This window comes from Heterocephalus glaber, unplaced genomic scaffold (assembly GCF_053883595.1).
Source record: "Heterocephalus glaber isolate CG9 unplaced genomic scaffold, H.glaber_assembly_v1.0 deba00000676, whole genome shotgun sequence".
Lineage (NCBI taxonomy): Eukaryota > Metazoa > Chordata > Mammalia > Rodentia > Bathyergidae > Heterocephalus > Heterocephalus glaber.
Window position 1 is genome coordinate 6,857,169 of NW_028258156.1, and position 21,074 is coordinate 6,878,242.

A 21,074-nucleotide genomic window follows, 5' to 3' on the forward strand; every position below is an offset into this window, starting at 1 on the left:
AAACAACTCCCTTCACAATAGCATCCCAAAAAATGAAATACCTAGGAATCAACCTAACAAAAGAAATCAAAAGACCTCTACTCTGAAAACTATAGCACTCTGAAAAAAGAGATCAAAGAGGATATCAGAAAATGGAAAGACATCCCTTGCTCCTCGGTAGGAAGAACCAATATAGTGAAAATGGTCATACTTCCAAAACTGATTCAATGCAATCCCAATTGAAATTCCAGCAGCATACTTCACAGTCCTTGAGAAAACATTCCAAAAATTCATTTGGAACCAGAAGAGACCTAGAATAGCTAAAGCAATTCTAGGCAAGTAAGACAAGGTAAGAGGTATCACAATCCCCAACTTGAAACTATACTATAAAGCTACTGTGATAAAAAGAAAAACAGCATGGTACTGGCAAAGAAATAGACCTAAGGATCAATGGAACAGGGTAGAAGATGCACAAACAACTCCTGACATACTCAGCCACCTCATCTTTGACAAAAGGAGCCAAACACCCTAATTGGAGGAAAGATAGGCTCTTTAATAAATGGTGCTAGAAAAACTGGGTTTCAACTTGCCAAAGATTAAAACAAGGCCTATATCTCTCACCATGCACTAAACTAAAATCAAAATGGATCAAAGATCTAAATATTAAAACAGAAACACTAAACCTGCTGGAAGAGAGGTTAGGTAGAACTCGAAGACATTGGTGTAGGAAAAGATTTTATGAACAAAACCTCAGTCACGTGAACTAGCACAAAGTATCAAAAACTGGGATCTCATCTTATTAAAAAACTTCTGCACAGCAAGAGAAACCACCAACAGTGTGAAGCGACAACCCACAATGTAGGAAAAAAAATTTTACCAGCTGTTCCTCAGACAAAGGTCTACTATCTAGAATATACAAAGAACTTTTTAAAAAATCAGACCTCCCAAATTTAAAGACCCAATCCAAAAATGGGCATCTGAAATGAATAGACATTTCTCAGATAAATAAGTAGAAAGAGCAAATAAAAACATGAAAAAAATGCTCAACATCACTGGTCATCTGAGAGATACAAATGAAAACAAGATTCCACCTCAGCCCAGAAAGAATGGCTGCTATCAATAAATCAACCAATAACAAATGCTGGTGGGGTTGTGAGGAAAAAGGAATCCTTCTCCATTATTGGTGGGACTGCAGACTAGTGCAACCACTATTGAAATCAGTGAGAAGATACCTCAAAGAACTAGGATTAGAGGTCCCATTTGACCCAACTATTCCCCTGCTGGGTATCTTCCCAAAGGAATTAAAACCATCATACCACAGCGATATATGCACACCCATGTTTATAGTGGCACAGCTTGTAATAGCTAAATGTTGGAAACAGCCCAAATCCCCATCAACTGGTGACTGGATAAAGAAGATGTGGGGGTATTTTAGTAAAATGGAGTACTACTCAGCCATATAGAATGAGAAAGAAACATTTATAGCTAAATGGATGCACATTGAGGCCATACTCTTAAGTGAAATAAATAGGACACACATGTGTAAACATCAAATAGTTTCTCAGGTGTGAGAAACTGAAAATGTAAATAAGGACCAAAATGTATAATAGATAAAGTGAAGTAGGAAAAAAGTTCTAAAGGGGAAGGGGAAGTGGAGGGTAGGGAAAGGAAAAAATATGAGGAAAAAAATGGAAACAAAGTCTTTGTAAATAGGGAGGAGTGGAGGGGTTGAAGGGTGGGTGGGGGGAATGGGGAAAAAATACAAACCAAGATATATCATGTAAAGGTACAAATTCCCAATGGTAAGTGTCATCATATTGTATACCTAAAATGTACCAATAAAATTAATGAATAAAAATAATGAAATACCTAGGAATTAACCTAACCAAGGAAATGAAAGTCCTCTACAAAGAAAACTACACTACTCTGAAAAAAGCCAATTGAAGAGGATATCAGAAAATGGAAAGATAGCACATGTTCCTGGATAGGTAGAACTAATATGATCAAAAGGGCCATAGCTCCAAAACTCATATATTGATTTAACACAATACCAATCAAAATAACAATAGCATTCTTCACAGCACTAGAGAAACAATTCTAAAGTTCATATGGAACCAGAAGAGACCCAGAATAGCAAAATCTATCCCGAGCAACAAGAGCAAAGCATCATAATACCTGATTTCAAATTATACTACAAAGCTTCAGTGATAAAAATGAAATGGTATTGGCACAAAAACAGACACGTGTATCAGTGGAACAGAATAGAAGAAGCAGAAACAACCCCAGGCACATTCAGCTATTTGATCATTGACCAAGAAGCCAAAAACTTACGTTGGAGGAAAGACAGCATCTTTAGCAAATGGTACTGGGAAAGCTGAAGAAAGCAGAAGACTGAAGCTGGACCCATTATCTCTCACCATGCACTAAACTCAAACAAAATGGATCAAAGACCTAAATATTCAAACAAAAACACTCTTTATTTGCTGGAAGCAAAACAGGTAAAACTTTGAAGATATAGATGCAGGCAAAGACTTTGAACAGAACCTCAATTCCACAAGAAATAATTACCAAGAACCAACAAGTAGGATCGCTCAAAAAGCTTCTGCACAAGGGCTGAGGATTTAGCTCAGTGGTGCTGCGCCTGTCTGGCAAATGCAAGGTCCTGAGTTCAATCCCAGGTACTGAAAAAAAAGCTTCTGCACAGCAAAGGAAACCATCAACAGAATGAAGAAACAATCTATAGAATGGGGGAAAAAATTGCCAGCTGCTCCTCAAAGAACTAATATCTACAAAGTATAGAGAACACAAACAAATCAGACTCCCCCCCAAATTTAAAGACACAATCCAAAAATGGACATCTGAAATGATGTGTCTACACTTCTCAGATGAAGAGTACAGCCAATAAATACAAGAAAAAATGTTCACCATCACTGGTCATTCGAGAAATGCAAAGTGAAACTTCTGAGATTCCATCTCACTCCAGAAAGAATGGCCATCATCAAGAAATCAACCAATAGGGCTGGGGATTTAGCTCAGTGGCACCGCGCCTGCCTTGCAAGTGTAAGGTCCTGAGTTCGATCCTCAGTACCAAAAAAAAGAGAGAGAGAGAGAGAGATTAATATATAAAGAAATTGTGGTGCTTATACACAGTGGAGTACTACTCTGCCATAAAGGATAAACTCAAGTCCTCTGTAGGAAAATGGATGCACCTTGAGACAATAGTGTTAAGTGAAATAAATCAGACACATAAGCTTAAATATTACATGATTTCTCTTATCTGAGAAACCCAATATATAAATAAAGTACAAAATAAAATACAGACAATAGGAAAAAAGAGAGAGAAAAGTTATTGTAATCCAGCATTGACAATGTACTTAAAAGTATACTTTTAGTGTAATTGTTTTATACTAGTATAAGTACACTAGTTATACTTAGTAGAATTGTCTTATAATTTATATTCACTATAATTGTCATGTTTTTTGAGTTTATTAGTCCAGCTATTAATCTGTATGTATGACAATTAATTTTACAAAGACCTACCTGGTGTGGTGATGCACACCTGTAATCCCAGAACTTGGGAGGCTGACGCCAGGCGATAGGTGCAAATTCAAGGCCAGCCTGGGCTACATAGTGAGTTCAAGGTCAGGCTGAACTACATAGTGAGACTCTGTCTCAAAAAACAAAAAAACTAAACAAAAGCCAGGGATTTAGCTCAGTGGTTCCACCACCTGCCTCACAAGCTAAAGGTCCCGAGTTCAATCCCCGGTACCAAAAAAAAAAAAAAAAAAAAAAAACTAAACAAAAACAAACCTCATAAGGACTTATAAATAAATGAATCTGATACTGGCAAAAAAAATTTAAGGGGGTGGAGAAGGGGGGAAAAATAATTGAGATGTGTTATGTACATTTACCAGTTCTGCACAATGAATGTAATCATTATGCACTACAAACATGCACTAAAAAAAAATTAAAATTAATAAAAAAGAAGCCAGGCCTGTAATCCAGCACTCTGGAAGGCTGAGGCAGAAGGATCACAACTTTTTAACCCGACTTGGGCAATTTAGCAACCGAGCAAGAGCCTATATCCAAAAAAATTTTTTAGGGCCGGGGATTTAGCTCAGTGGTTCTGCCACCTGCCTCGCAAATGCAAGGTACCTAAAAAAAATTTTTTTTAAGTGTTAGGGATGCAGTTTAGTATGAAGACTCTAGCTAGTGATGGAGAATCTTTCAGAGCTTTCAATGGTAGCAAACAGCTCGCTGCAGCATGTGTGCTGTAGTTTCACCACCACTGCTAGGCTCAGTCCCCAGCACCGAAAAGTAAATAAATAAGAACAAAACTCTTATGAAGTGTGAAAGCAAGATAGACTTGCTAATTTTTCCCAAACTGCATGTTTTTTTCTATCATCAACATAACCTTTATGTTTTCCCCACAGTACTGGGGATTGAACCCAGAGCCTTCACACTGTGCCATGGCTCTGGCCTTTTTAAAAATTTTGAGAAGGGTCTAGATAATGTGCCCAGGAGGGACTCAAACTTACAGTCTTCCTGCCCCAGCCCCCCAAGTGCTGAGATTACAGGCCTGTGCCACCCCATCTGGCTTTATTGTTTGTTTTTGTTTTGTTGTTGTTGTTCATTGTTGGTGTTCGTGTTGTCACTGAGACAAGGTCTCACTATGTAGGCCAGGCTGGCCTTGTATGCAGCTCAGGGTGATCACCAACTTGTGATCCTCCTGCCTCAGCCTCCCCAGTGCTAGGATTGCAGGCATGTGCCACCATGCCCAGTTATCTTGGATGAAACTCCTAAAAATATAGCCTTACTGGGCTGGGGATTTAGCTCAGTGGTTCCGCCACCTGCCTCCCAAGCGCAAGGACCCAAGTTCGATCCCGGTACCAAAAAGAAAAAAGAAAAAAAAAAATATATATATATATATATATAGTTTTATTTTTATTCCCATTTAAAGATTTATTTAAGATGAATCTTCCCATTTAAAATCTGATCTGCAGTGCTGGGGATGCAGTTCAGGACAGCACTCAGCTGACATGTGTGCGGTCCTGCGTTCATTTCCCAGCACCAAAAACAAAACAAAAAGCTGCTGACATATTGTATCATTCTATTTACATGAGATGCTCAAAACAGGCAAATCCATAGTAGATTAGCAATTATCAGAAGATGAGGGGAAAGGCCAGGCATGGTGGCACATGCCTATAACTTCAGAACTCAGGAGGCTGAGGCAGGAGGATCGTCAGGAGTTGGACAGTCTGGGCTGCAGAGTGAGTTCAAGGGCAGCCTAAACTGCATAGCGAGACCCTGTCTCGAAAAAGAAGGAGAAGGAATATGCAATTATCCTAAAATCCACTGAATTATATACTTTAAAAGTTTTTTTTATTATTTTAAAAATTTACTCTGGGGCCAGGGATTTACCTCAGTGGTTTCGCCGCCTGCTGCGCAAGCGCAAGGACCCGAGTTCCATCCCCCGTACCAAAAAAAAAAAAAAAATTTAGTCTGATTAGCAATTTAAATTTAATATTGCCAAATGTAAGAGAAAATATGAAACACAAACATATAAATATGCATAAAAATGTTAATGAAGATAAGTTGGCCAGAAGAAGAAAGCACAGTGGAAACGTGTATGTGTGGGGCGCCCACCCGCCAACACGGACCTCGCGGCGGGATGCCCGATCTTGGGTTCCAGCAGAACCACACTGCCCCCTGGTGGTAGTCTTGGGTCCTCAAACCAGGCAGGTTCTTACCGGTCTCTTAACTCTTTTCTCCAAGGTTGTCCTCTTCTGGTTGGAAAAGATAACGCAAAATGAATTCCTTGACAAGGTTTGAAAATCCAAGCAGTTCTGGGTAGTGTTACAATCTAGTAAGCACCGAATAACCGAGCAATGTCTTAGAGTAAGAGCCGCTGTAGAACGGCAGACACACCCCGTTCATGTCATCAAATAAATGTGAGCTGAGTGTGCAAGGTGCCAGGCCCCAGGAATATGGCAGAGGATAGAACCAACTGAAATCTGTCTTCGTAGAATGTATGTTCTCTCAGGGTAAGGAAGGACAGGGAAAATGGACGCCTCTCTACCTCAGTTCATCTCATAATCACAGTGTTAGCACTGTGGGGAGAAGCTTACATCAGAAAACATAGCAACCGGGCATGGTGGCGCACCCCTGTGATCTCAGCACTTGGGAGGCTGAGGCAGGAGGATTGCCGCGGGTTCAAGGCCAGCCTCAGCTACATAGTGAGTTCAGGCCCAGCCTGAACTACAAAAGGTGACCCTCACTCAAACAAACAAACAAACAAAACTACCATATTAGCTGGGGATTTAGCTCAGCGGTGCTGCCACCTGTCTACCAAGTGCAAGGTCCCGAGTTTGATCCCGGTCCAAAAAAAAAGCATATTAAACCAGATATATAAATGGGCGGGCTGGGTGTGTAACTCAAGGGTAGAGCACTTGTCTAGTATGCAAAAGGCCCTGGGCTCGCTTCCCAGCACCAGAAAAAAGATGCCCCATTCCCCCCCACCAAAATTTAAAAATCTACAAAGCAACATTATATTAAGGTATATCACAGGAATATGCAAAGTACACATGTTGAACAACCAGGTCCCCGAAAGAGAGAATAGTGATCTGTAGCATTTGCTGATTTTTATCATATGAACACTCCTATCATGGTTGACTGCAAGCTACCAATAGTTTAACATCCAGCTCTCGTAATTCCTGCAATGTTCATGTCAGCGTTGGGAGCCCGTGCAGGTGGCTGCAGCGCACCGCCGCAGGGAGATCAGTAAGGCTGGGAGCGGGACAGTTTGTCCACAGCACCGAGGCAAGGGCTGGTGCTCGGACAGAGCTGCTGGCGGGTGAGGTGGAAGGTGGTGGAAAGTTCAGAAAATTCTCTTCCGTTTTCCTAGTGAAACAGGAAGTAAGGTCACCAGCTGAGAATAAATTTAAGGAGCCGAAAGGCTTCAAATTTTAAAAGAGAGAAATAAAATAGTTACCTAGAAGACAGTAAATAAGTTAGGGAAATATATCGTTGGGCAATGTTAAGGTTAGTGATCAAAAACGTTACAAGAGAAGGGTTGGCATAATTGAAATGTTTTCCTGCCACATTTAGCCACATGGGTGCAAGCTCTAAGATGGACACTAGATTTTATCAGAGATAGGGAAAATTGTGGGGGTCAATAGATTGTCATTAATGAGATCAAAAGTTTGATGAAATCACACTGCTAGAAGAAATGGGGTAAATGGAGGTCAGAACATGGACTGTTTGAATTGAAATGAAGGTGGAAAATGGGTGTGGTTTGCACACGCCTGTAATCCCAGCACTTGGGAGGCTGAGGCAGGAGGATCACTACAAATTTGAGACCAGCCTGAGCTATATAGTGAGTTCAAGGCCAGCCTGAAGCACACAGCAATATCCCGTCTTTAAAAAAAGGACCCAGGTTCAATCCCCAGCACCACAAGGGGGTTAAAAACTCCAGACATTGCCAAATGTCCTTTGGGAAGGGGGTCAAAATCATCTTCAGTTGAGAAACTTTAGGCTAGAGAAGAAGGTGAAGGAAGCATTCAGGAGGGCATTTAGGACATGGTTAACCATGAGTCTCAAAGGCACAGTGAAGAAGCTAGGAATAAATACAAGCTGAGCACCCATAAAATGGTATCAGTACAGCAGCAAGCAGAGCTAAACCAGCCCAGCCAACATGTTTAAAGAGGCAGTGGATTTTCTGTTTTCTGGAACGGTACTTCTGCTTCTAAGATTGTTTGGTTGTTTCCTTCCTGCTGTCCTTCCTTCCTTTTTTTCTTTCAATTCCACATGTAAGTGAGATCATGAAATATTTTTCTTTCTGTGTATTATTTCACTTAGCTTACTGTCCTTCAGGCCATTCTGGATTGTGGCAAATGAAAGGATCTCCTTTTTTTAAAGACTGAATAATATTCCACAATATTTACCTATTGATTTCATATCTTGACTATTGTGAATAATACTGTAATGAACATAGGAGTGTGGGGGCTGGGGATTTAGCTCAGTGGTTTCACCGCCTGCTGCACAAGTGCAAAGACCTGAGTTCGATCCCCGATACCAAAAAAAAAGAAGAAAGAAAGAAAATAGGAGTGTGGTGGTGGTGGTGGTGGTGGTGGTTGTTGTTGTTGTTGTTGTTGTTTGAGTCAGGATCTCCCTATGTGCTTCAGGCTGGTTTTGAACTCACTATGTAACCCAGGCTGGCCTTGAACTCATAGCAATCCTTCTGCCTCAACTTCTCAAGTGCTGGGATTACAGGCATGCGCCACCATGCCCAGCGAGAGTCCAGATATCTTTACAAGGTTGCCTTCATTTCCTCTGAGTATATACTCAACAAAAGGATTGCTGGGTCATGAGGTAATTCTATTTTTAACCTCTTTAGAAGCCTTCACACTGTTTTGTGTAGTGACTGTACACAGAGACCTTCCCAACAGTGTACAAAGGCTCTCTTTTTCCCACAACCTCATCAACACATATTTCTTCTTCTTTTTTTTTTTTTTTAACCTGTGGTTCTTTGGTTTATTTTTCAATGCTTAGTTATCTGTAACATGTTGTCAAAATTGGTTACATCCATTCTGGATAGACTCAGGCTTCAGGCTGTACTAACTGTTTACAACACTAAAAATATATGTACATTTCCTTATCCTGATTGGCTCATATGAAGAATTCCAAACACAACCTCAGCAATCTCATAATTATGGCGGTGCCTCTTTACTTTTCTTAAAACACATTATGCAAATTTGTGAAAGTATATTCTATTCCTTAAAAAAACAAAACAAAACAAAACTGGGCCGGGGATTTAGCTCAGTGGTTCTGCCGCCTGCCCTGCAGGCGCAAGGACCTGAGTTCGATCCCCGGTACCAAAAAAAAAAACTGGAAGCAATGGCAGTTTTATAGAAATAGTCCATAGCAAAACCTGGAGTGCTTTATCTAGCCAGAACTTAGGATAAAGCAAGTTTTCAGACATATCTCTTGCTTCTGAGAACCGTCATCCTAATTTGTCAGGTGACGCTGTGGTTTGGATTTGCATTTCTTCGATACTTAATGGCCTTGAGCACCATTTCACATACCTGTTGGCCCTTTTTTTTTGTTGTCCAGGATTGAATATAGGTCTTATGCAGGCTATCACATGTCCTGTCGTTGAGCTGTACCCCTACCCTGTTAGTCATTTTTGTGTCTTCTTTGATGAAATGTCTATTTAAGTCTTTTACCCTTTTTTTAAAAAAAACTGAATTGTTTTTCTGCCATCAAGTTGCATAAGTTTAAAGTTGCTTTCCTTGATGTCACCATTGCCCTGGATAAATTAATAGACCTGGCTATTCCTGTAGCTCTTAAGATTTAAGGTTCATAAAACTGCTATACAGATACAATGCCATCCTGATTGAAATCCCAACAGTATATTTCACAGAACTAGAGAAAATAATCCAAAAATTCATTTGGACCAGAAGAGACCTAGAATAGCAAAACCAATTCTAGGCAACAGAGACATGGCAGGGGGTATCACAATCCCCAACTTGAAACTATACTACAAAGCCACTATGATAAAAACAATGTAGTACTGGCAAAGAAACAGACCCGAGGATCAGGAGAATAGATTAGAAGATGCAGAAATAATTCCAGACCCACTCATCCACCTCATCTTTGACAAAGGAGCCAAACACCCTCACTGGAGGAAAGACACTCTCTTTAATAAATGGTGTTGGATGGGCCAGGGATTTAGCTCAGTGGTTTTGCTGCTTGCTGCACAAGCACAAGGACCCAAGTTCGATCCCCGGTACCAAAAAAAAAAAAAAAAATGATGTTGGAAAAACTGGATTTCAACCTGCCAAAGATTAAAGACCCCTATCTTTCACCATGCACTAAACTAAAATTGGAGTGGATTAAAGATTTAAATATTAAAACAGAAACACTAAACTTGCTGGAAGATAAGTTAGTTAGAACTCTTGAAGACATTGGCATAGGAAAAGATTTTATGAACAAATCCTCAGTAGCATGGGAACTAGCACAAAGAAGCAACAACTGGGATTTCATCTTATTAAAAATTTTTAGCATCTATGGGCTGGGGATTTAGCTCAGTGGTTTCACCGCCTGCCTTGCAAGTGCAAGGACCTGAGTTCAAGCCCCAGTAGCAAAAAAAAGCTTCTCCACTGCAAGAGAAACCACCAACAGAGCTGAGAAACAACCTACAATGTGGGGAAAAATTTTATCAGCTGTTCCTCAGACAAAGGACTACTATCTAGAATATATAAAGAACTTAAAAAAATCAGACCCACCAAATATAAAGACCCAATCCAAAAACAGGCATCTAAAATGAACAGACATTTCTCAAAGAAGTAGAAATAGCAAATAAACATATGAAAAAATGTTCAACATTAGTGGTCATTCGAGAGATGCAGATGAAAACAACACTGAGATTCCACCTCACCCCAGAAAGAATGGCTGCTGTCAAGAAATCAACCAGTAACAAATGCTGGCAGGGCTGGGGGAGAAAGGAACCCTTCTCCATTGTTGGTGGGAGTGCAAACTGGTGCATCCACTGTAGAAATCAGTATGGAGATAACTCAAAGAACTAGGATTAGAGGTCCCATTTGACCCAGCTATCCCTCTGCTGGGTATCTTTCCAAAAGAATTAAAAGAATCATACCACAGTGATATGTCCGCACCCATGTTTTTAGCGGCACAGTTTGTAATAGCCAAAACTTGGAAACAGCCCAAATGCCCATCAACTGGAGACTGGATAAAGATGTGGTTTTTCTATAAAATGGAGTACTACTCAGCCATAAAGAACAAGAAACTAGAGACATTTATACCTAAGTGGATTCACGTTGAGGCCATACTCTTAAGTGAAATAAATAGGACACACATGTGTAAATACCAAATAGTTTCTCTGGTGTGAAAAACAAAACGGGTAACTAAGGTTCCAAATGTATAATTGATAATGTGAAATAGGAAGAAAAGGTCTAAAGGAGTAGGAGAAGTGGGAGAGGTAGGGGAAAGGAAAGAAGGGAAGGGCTGGGGATTCAGCTCAGTGGTTCCGGTGCCTGCCGCACAAGCGCAAGGTCCCGAGTTCGATCCCTGGTACCAAAAAAAAAAAAAAAGACAGGAAAGAAGGGAAAAGAAAAAATATGAGAAAATGAGGACAGGGATTTAGCTCAGTGGTTTCACTACCTGCTGCGAAAGCGCAAGGACCTGAGTTTAATCCCCAGTACCAAAAAAAAAAAAAAAAAGAGAGAGAAAAGGAAAAATGGAAACAAAGTCTTTGTAAATAGGGAATGGTGAAAGGGGTGAAGGGAGGGCAGGGGAATGGGGGAAAAATAAGAACCAAGATACATCATGTAAAGGTACAAGATCCCAATGATGAATGTAACTCTATTGTATACCTAAACTGTACCAATAAACTTAATGGACAAAAAAAGATTTAAAGTTCATGTCAGCACAGGTCTAAGTGACAGTGATAAAATTCCATATGATGTTGAGGATTTGAAATATCTAAGAATGTAATCACAGAATTTTCTGGACAGAGCCAGGGATGGTGGCGAAAGCCTGTAATCCTATACAAAAATGTTATGGTAGCTGGGTGTGGTGGTACACACTGCAGTCCCAGCACTCTGAGAGGCTGAAGCAGGAGGATCCCAAGTTGGAGGCCACCCTGGGCTACACAATGAGTTGAAGACCAGCCTGAGCTACATTGTGGGAAGACCCTGTCCAACAACAACAACAACAACAAAGAATTCTGAAAACTGGAACAGGTTCCATAGAAAGAAATTAAGTTTAATCTCATTACCCTATAAAAATAGTGTTGATAGTTTAAAATGCTTTTTGAATAATCAATATATTGACATAGTTCAAAATTCAGAAGAGATGTGAAAGGTTTATGATAAAAAAAGACTCCTTTTACTTAATCTTTTCGGTTTCCCCTTCCCCAACTAAAGACAGATCTCAGCTTTTTCATATCCTTTCCGGGATGTTCTGTGTGTTTACAAGCTAGTATGAATACATAAATAGATTTTTTTAAACTCTGTTACGTTCAGCTGGGGATATAGCTCAGTGGTAAAGCATGTGTTTAGCAAGTGTGAGATTGTGGGTTCAATCTCCAGCCCTGGAAAAACAAAAAAGTGTTTTATTCTACAATACAACCACACCATTACCATATTCAAATAATTATAAATGATATTGGCATAAACTACACAGTTTACAGCTGCTTTTATTTTATATATCAATTTCATCAGTTTTTATAATCAATTTATGTTATTTAACATTTTGCAGCATTTTTTTGTTTGGTTGGTTTGGTTCTGTGGTATTGGGAATTGAACTCAGAGCCTTTGCACTGACCTATGTCACCAGCCGTTTTTAGTTTTTTATTTTGAGACAGGGTCTCACTAAGCCACTAAATTGCCCAGGCTGGGCTTGAATTTGCGATCCTCCTTCCTCAGCCTCCCAGAGTGCTGGGACTGCAGTGTGTACCACCACGCCCAGCTACCATAACATTTTTATATAGGGTCCTTCCATTCTTTGCTCATAGCATGAGATTCAACCTTAGCACTGCAATAAACTGGACAGGAAGCCTAGCATAATAGTTTTATATCCCAGGTAGATTGATTATATGCTCTTTTTCTCAGTTCACTTCTCATAGTAGCTGGGCGTGGTGGCATACCTTGTAATGCCAGCACTCTGGGAGGCTGAGGGAGGAGGATCATAAATTCAAGCCCAGCCTGTGAAATTTAGTGCCTTACTGAAACCCTATCTCAAAATTTTAAAAAATAATAAAAATTCATAGCACTTTAAAAACTGAGACAAACTCGAGGCCAGGGATTTAGCTCAGTGGTTTCGTCGCCTGGTGGGCAAGCACAAGGTCTGAGTTCGATCCCTGGCACCAAAAGAAAAAATTGAGACAAACTCGACACAACATAAAATCCACCTTTTATTTACTTTTTGTTGTTGTTTTTCTTTGTTTGTTTGTCTTTTGAGACAGAGTCTCACTATGTAGTTCAGACTGGGATTGAACTCACTATGTAGGCCAGGCTGGCCTCAAAGCAATCCTCCTGCCTCAGCCTCCTAAATGCTGGAATTACAGATGTGTATCACCATGCCTGACAAAATCTACCATTTTAAACTTTATAATTCAGAGGCTTTTAGTTGTATATCAATTAAGGATGAGGATATACTGTGAGAACATCATCATCAGGCAGTTTCGTCATATGAACAACATACAGTGAGCTTACACAAACATATCTGGCCTAGGTCAATCACTTCACTTCACATGGCCCCTCTCTCTCTCTCTCTCTCTCTCTTTCTGTAGTACTGGTGATTGAACCCAAGGCTTTCACACCAAACTACATCCCCAGTCATTTTTTGAAAAGACAGGGTCTCACTAAGTAGCCCAGGCGGCTGTGTGGCCTCTTGATGCAATGAAGTGACAACATAAATTGGAGATGTATGAAGCTGCTGCTGGTGTGACACAGCATACTCTTTCATGGTAGACTTCTTTTTTAATAAGAAGTATACTCTAAGATAATAATAGTTATAGTATACTAAATGAACAAATCAGTAACATAATCATTTATTTCCCAGTATTCTATCCTATATAAAATTTAAGTGCTATATTTTTTTCAGAGTGATGCATCACACTCTGATGTTACAATGACTACACCCACCACGAGCCCATAGGAATTTTTGAGCTCCATTATCAACTTCATATATTATAATCTATCATACCTGTGGTCTGTCACTGATTGCACCTTAGTTATGCAGTATAACTGTATATTTGCTATGTTGTACAACCATCACTACAAACTTCGGAAGATTTCCATCACCTTGGAAAGAAATCCTGTACCACAGCCTTCGGTCCCAATTCTGCCCCCAGCCCTCACCCACTGATAATTCTTACCTACTTTCTCTATGCGTGTGTCTTGTCCTGACAGTCATACAACAAAATCACACAATCCTGAGCCCCATGTGTCTGCTTTCTTTCACTGAGCATAATGTTTTCAAGGTTCACCCACAGTGTACTATGCTACAGCACTTCATTCTTTTTTAAAGAATGAAGAAAACTCAACTGTATGGATACACCTCATTTTTAGCCCATTCATCAGCTGATGTGCATTTGTGTTGTTTCTACTTTTTGGTTAGTATGAATAACACTGCTACAAACATTCATGTACACATTTTTGTGTGAACGTATGTTTTCAATTCTCTCCCTTGCATACCTAAGAACAGAACTGCTGTGTCAGGTGGTAATTCTGTGTCGAATTTTTTGAGGAATTACCAAACTGTTTTCCAGAGGCTGGAACAGTTTATATTCCCACCGTCAATATATAAAAGTTCCAATTTCTCCACATCCTTGTCCACACTTGCTATTTTCTGGTGTTTTGAATATTATTATTATAGCCATCCTGTTAGATGTGAGGTAGAATTTCACTTTGCTATTGATTTGTATGTTCCTCTGACTGGTAATATTGAGCATCTCTTCTTGTGTTTATTGATAGTTGCTTATTCTCAGGGAGTACTTTTCAAGACCCCCAGTGGTTCCCTGAAACCACAGAAAGTACCGAACCTCGTATATACTGTATTTTTCCTACAAATAAATACCTATGGTTAAGTTTAATTTATAAATTAAGTGCAATAAGAGAGCAACAATATTAAGACAATTATAACTATACTATATTAAAAGATACATGAATGTGATCAATTTGTCCTGAGATATCCTATTATACTGTAGTTACCCTTCTTGTGATGACTACGCTGGTGCCCACACGATGAGATGAAGTAAATGGATGATGTAGGCACTGCAATGTAGCATTAGCCTATTACTTAAAGGTTACATAAGCATCAGCAATGCCATACTGCAGAAATAGATCCCACAGTGATGGATCTGCAAGGGTTACTAAGTGAGTAACAGACAGGTAACATACACAAGGAGCATACTGTTCACTGGAAAGAGGGATGATTCACATTCAGGCAGGACACAGCCAGATGGTAGAAGTTTTCATCAGACTACCTGGAGTAGCACACAATTTAAAACTTATGTATTGCTTATTGCTGGAACAATCTATTTCATATTTTTGTTTTTTGTTTTTTGGTTTTTTTGGTACTGGGGATTGAACTTGGGTCCTTGCACTTGCGAGGCAGGCGGCGGAACCACTGAGCTAAATCCCCGGCCCTTATTTCGTATTTTTGGATCTTGGTTGGCCACAAGTAACTGGAACCATGAAATGAGAAACTGCAGGCAAGAAGAAACTCCTTGGTGGGCTTGGTGGCACACCCCTGTAATCCCAAGACTCAGGAGGCTGAGGCAGGAGTATTACCAGGAGTTGGAAGCCAACCTGGGCAACATAGTGAGTTCAAAGTCAGCCTGAATTACATAAAAAATATATTTTTAAAAGAAAAATAAAGGTGCTGTCTCCAGGAGCCAAAGGGGAGGGGAGGGGAGGCGAGGAGGTGTTGGAACGCAGAACCAAGCCCAGGGGAGGCAGGAATGAGGGGAAGAGGCGAGAAGGGGAAGGAGGAGGACCCTGCAGGCTGGATGGCTGGTGGCCAGTCGGCAGAGACCAGGCCTGCCAGGTCACCGTCAAGACCCCCAAGGACAAGGGTCGCTTTGGTCAGAGTTGAGAGAGAAAAATCTCCCGGAGGTTTAAGGCTCAGCAGAATCAGCTGGTCCTGATCTGAGTCTGAACCTGATCAGCTGGTCCTGATCTGATTCTGAACCTGATCAGCTGGTCCTGATCTTCGCAAGCAAGATCCTCAAGGATAGAGACACCCCAAACCAATCTGGGGTCAAGGACAGGCTCACTGTCCATCTGGTCATCGAGACCCCACAGAGGACTCAAGATCCAACTGCTGCCAGCACTTCTTCCCCCTCCATTCCTGGCCCTGCCTCAGAGCCCTCCAGCATGCCTGCTTCACCTGTCACCCCATCCAGCCTTCCACCTGTGGCAGTACCACTCTGGAGGTGCTTCTGCACCTATTCTCTCTGGCCTGGGGGAATCCTGGGGCTGGGCAGCCTGGGCCTTGCAAGGGTCTGCCAACTTCGTGGAGCTCCAGCAGCAGATGCAGAGGCAGCTGATGCTTAACCCTGCGATGCTGTAACAGACCATGGAGAACCCCTTGGTCCAGGATATGACGCCTAACCCTGACCTCATGTGCCACATGCTCACACCTCCGGTCAGAGCAGCTGATGCGGAACCAGGATAGGTGCTGAGCAATCCTGAGCGCATCCCCAGCGGGTATAATTCCCCTGCCCATGCACATGGACATGCGGGAGCCCATGTTCAGTGCTGCCCTGGATCAGTTCAGCAACAATCCTTTCTCGTCCCTGGCCAGGAACCCCGATAGCACATCTCCCCAACCCCTGCAGACCAAGAGCCCCTCCCTCACTCCTGGGGCTCCTTGCCCCCACCTCCCAGGCCCCTGTGTCTGGTAGGGAGGACACCAGAGGATCAGGGACCAGCCAGGTGCACCCAACATTCTCCAACCCCTTTGGGACCGATGCGGCTAGCATGAGGTGGAGGATATTCAACAGCCCAGACATGCATGGACAACATGATGTAGAGGCTGGCCCAGACCCCTAACTTTACTGCTCAGATGCTAGTGACTGTGCCGCTCTTCACAGAGAACCCCTAAGTGCAGGAGCGAGCAGCTCTGCCTGTCTTCCTACAGCAGATGCAGAACATGGAGTCAACTGTCCATCCTCACCAATCCCCCGTGCCAAGCGGGCGTTACTACAGAACAACAGGGACTGCAGACTCTAAAGACTGAGGCTGGTGGGCTGGTCCCCAGTCCTGGCTTCTTCAGGGTGTCCTGGACCCCAGCACCCTGGGCAGGCAGCAACTCTGGGTGTGCATCTGAGGCCCCCACCTCCTTGAAAGCCACAGCAGCCACATCTCCTACGGGGGCTTCCAGTACCCAGCTCATGCAGTGGATGATCCAGCTTTGGGCTGGAAGTAGAAACTCACAGGTACAGACACCAAAAGTAAGATTTCAGTGGAAACTGGAGCAGCTCAACTCCATGGGATGCATCCGTTGTGAGGCCAACCTGCAGGCCATGATTGCCACAGGAGGGGACATCAATGCAGCTATCGAGATTCCTGGGCTCCCAGCTCTCCTAATTCCTTGCCCCATGCCTCCTGCTTCTCCTGGACTTAGTGCCAGACTTTGGTGCCTCTGTTACCCCAACCCTTGCACCCTGTCCCTCTGCCTTCTTCCTTGTCCTCTCCAAGCAGCAGGTGATCTTAGAGGTGTGCGTCCCAGCCCTGTAGCTCTGAGAATTTCAGTTTTACTGCTGTCTCTTAACAGAATATTCTCCGCTGGTCCTCCCTGAGCAGAGCTCTTCAGACTATTTTCACAGCTCTGCTGATTGCCCCACCTCCTTGCTCACAACCACCTTTGTAATCTTCAGACTTCTCAGTGGGCCTGCAGCATCAAAGAAGGACTAACTGGAACGGTCTTCCATCAGTACCACCAGGGCTTAGCTTGTCCTATGTGTATTTTGATAACTCACTTCCTTCCCGCCTCCTCTCTACCCCAGCCCAACAGGCTAGAATGCTGCACTGTGAAGGGGAGGGCCAGGTGGCCACAGGCTGTGGTTTTTCCTCAACTTCTATTCCAGTTACTGTGCTTCATCCAGCATTTTCTCACAGTCTCTGTTGGGCTTCCAGGAAAAGCTGGGAGATGCCTGTTCTCCTTGTCCGAAGGGGAAACTGAAACATAGAACTCTGGACAGGAATTAACAGGCCTCAGGCCAGCCCAGTATAGACTGGTGTGCAAGAGGAGGGACTGAGATTTCTTGGAGGAAGGGAATGGGCAAGACAGCCTGATCCAAAAGCTTGGGGCTGGAATTCACAGCTGGGGTATGGAAGCTCTCGTAGCTCTTTCGTAATTCTCTCAGGAGAACTCAGGCCTGGCCTGGCACAGGAGTGATATAGAGCCTGACAGAATCTGGATTGAAGAAAGAGGTTCCCTGAAACTAAGCAGTTTGACCCACAAGGAGTCACGGCTCCACTTCCTCAAAGCACATGCATGGGTCTGTTTCTGGTCTCTCTCACCAGAACAAGTAGGTCAAAGGGCCAGTCTAGCTCGGGAATACGTACATCCAGGAGAAGTAGGAACTAGGTTCCCTGAGCCTCTGGAGACTGCGCAGCTGGAAAGCAGTGTCGGACCCCTTCTGTAGCTGTCGGGCTGCAACTGGCACCCTTACTTCCTGTCACTGCTTTGGGAAAAAGCAGAAGGGCTTCTCCCTCCAGAGTTGTTGGCCTTTCAGTTCTTCACTGTTTCCTTCCAGGCCAGAAAGTGTTTTGTTTATTTGGATTTTTTTGTGTGGTGCTGGAGACTGACCCAAGGTTTCGCACACGCTAGGTAAGTGCTGTACTGCTGAGCTACATGTCCAGCACAGAGAGTTCTCTTTGAGAAAGGAGAAGGAAGAGTGGAAATGATGCTGTTAATCTGGAACTGGGCATGCTCTGTTCTAGCACAGAGGGGGCTCTCGTTACCCCTCCCTCTGCTGCATGGGCCTGCTCTTTGAGGACTCCTGGCTGATGACAGGCGGAGGTAAGAGGAATGGGTTCTGCCATGAGTGGGAAAGGATCCCAAGCATCCAGAGAAGATGTCTGCCCTTTCCCTCCTGACCTCCCCCAAGTCCTACCCTGGCCTTTGTAAATACATGGTGTGATGTTTTTTAAAAAGTAAATAAAATTAATTAAGTAAATAAAATAGGCTGTGAATGTAGCTCAGAGCAAAGGCCTTGGGTTCAATACCCAGTACCAAAAAAAAAAAAAAAGGAGAGGACAACTATATGTCAGTTTCCCGGTTTAATGATTATACTGTGGTTACATGAAACATTCAAACTTGGGAAAGCTGGGTGAAGAAAAATATTTTTACAACTTGTATTATATATATTTTAAGACAGGGTCTCTCTATGTAGCCCAGGCTAGCCTTGAACTCACTATGTGGTCCAAGCCGGCCTCCAATTCACAGCAACCCTCCTGCCTCAGCCTCCTGAGTGCTGAGATTACAGCTGTGCACCACCAAGTCCGGCTATGGAAAATTTCTAATACACAAAAATAGAATAATAAACCTTTTGTACCCATTACCCAGTTTTAACAACTAGTATTCTCCCCATAATTACACTGTTTATTTATTTATTTTTTGTACCAGGGAACAAACTCAGGACCTTGCACTTTCGAGGCAGGCACGGTGCCACTGCGCTAAATCCCTGCCATCCCTAGAATAATTTAAAGCAAATCTCAGATGTTGGATTGCAGGGTGAAGTTTTTCTAGCTCTAAACATAGCTCTAAACATCATTATCACACCTAATAAAATTAACAGTTCTTAAATAACATTGAATTCCCAGCTCTTATGCAAATTTTGCTCATTGTCTCAAAAGTTTGAATCAAGATCATAAACACTGACAATGTACTTTAAGACTCTTAGTACATAATAGTCCAACCTGTTCCCATCCTTGATTGTAACTGGTGCAGAAATTAGGTTATCTGTCCCATGGAAGTTGATTATGTCCTCTTGGTGTTTTTCTTATTTGCAATTCCACTTAACTGTTGGTTAAATGTCTCAATTAGCCTTGAGATCAATTTGAGGGACCAAGACTACTTCATAGGAGGTACTTGGTGTTTTCTATTGCATCATCGCATGCAGTGTTTCACGTCTAGTTGTCTCATTTTTCTTTTTCAGTACTGGGGATTGAACCCAGGGCCTTCACACTGAGCTTTATCCCCATCTATATTTCCATTTTTAAACTTTGAGACAGAGTCTTACTAAATCACTAAATTCCCTGGACTGGGCTAGAATTTTCAATCCTCCTGCCTCAGCCTCCCAGAAAGGTGGAGGCTTGTGTCCTGCTTAACCAAAGTGGTCTCACTTTTAATGTACTAAGATTGACCAGAGGTGTGCATAACATGAACCTGATGCCTTTTTCTCTTTTTTTGTTTTGTTTTGTTACCAGGGATTGAACTCGGGACCTTGTGCTTGCAAGGCAGGTGCTGGAACCACTGAGCTAAATCCCCACCCCCCACCCCCTTTTCTTTTTAAAAAACAGATGTCATATATGTTTAAAAATAATAGACATTGGGCCGGGGATTTAGCTCAGTGGTTCTGGCGCCTGCCTAGAAAGCGCAAGGTCCCGAGTTCTATTCCCGGTACCAAAAAAAAAAAAAACCTAAAAATAACAGACATAGTTAAATGTTGAAATTTTACCCAGGGGTAGCAATCTTCCCAATAATGCTCCGTTAACTTTCATAACATTGAACTATAGTTGAAGGACATGTCACCTTTATCATCACAAAGCATTATGGGAGCAAGACTGAAAAGTAGTATTTAAAATTGCATTACACAGCTGAGCACAGTGGTGCATGCCTATAATCCTAGCACTTGGGAGGCTGAGGCAGGAGGATCCCTCGAGTTTGAAGCCAGCACCGGCTAAGGCCAGCCTGAACTACATATCGAGACTGTCTGGGGGAGGAAAAACAATTGCATTACACAAAACCCAGCACGTTGGTGCATGCCTGTAATACTATCATTGTGAGAGACTTAGGCTGGAAGATCCATAGTTCAAACTCAGTCTGGGGAATTTAGAGGTTTAGCGAGACCCTGTCACAAAATAAATTTTTTAAAAGGGGCTGAGGTGTACTTCAGTGCAAAAAAGCCTTGGGTTCCTTCCCCGGTACAAAAAAAATTTTTTTTTCTTGCATTATCTAAGCTCAAAGTCATCTCAGAAATTATAACTATGATTGGGATTCGAGTGGGTAGATTTCAGAGGTTTTGTCTAAACTGTTTTAAGGAAATACCTATTTAAACTAGTCGAGATGGGAGTGTGGCTCACGCCTGTAATCCCATCAGTGGAGATGCTGAGGCAGAAGGATTTTGAGTTCAAGGCCAGCCTGAGCTACATAGGGAGTTCCAGCCCAGGTTGGCTACTCGAGATTCTCACAGAGAGTGGGGTTGGGGGGAGAAGTGTGGTTTTCACTACTACTCCATCTGTGCGCGTTACTTCGATGCCATTACAAAGGACAAATGTTGAAGAAAATAGTCTGCTGAAAACATCCAAAAATAAAAGCCTATTCATTACACTTCCAGT

At 42.3% G+C, this 21,074-nt stretch overlaps 1 pseudogene; it reads left to right on the forward strand.

Moving 5' to 3' along the window:
* The first annotated feature begins 8,262 nt into the window (after positions 1-8,262).
* LOC101699401 (ubiquilin-4-like) lies at positions 8,263-17,096 on the forward strand (annotated as a pseudogene).
* The last annotated feature ends 3,978 nt before the right edge of the window (positions 17,097-21,074 follow it).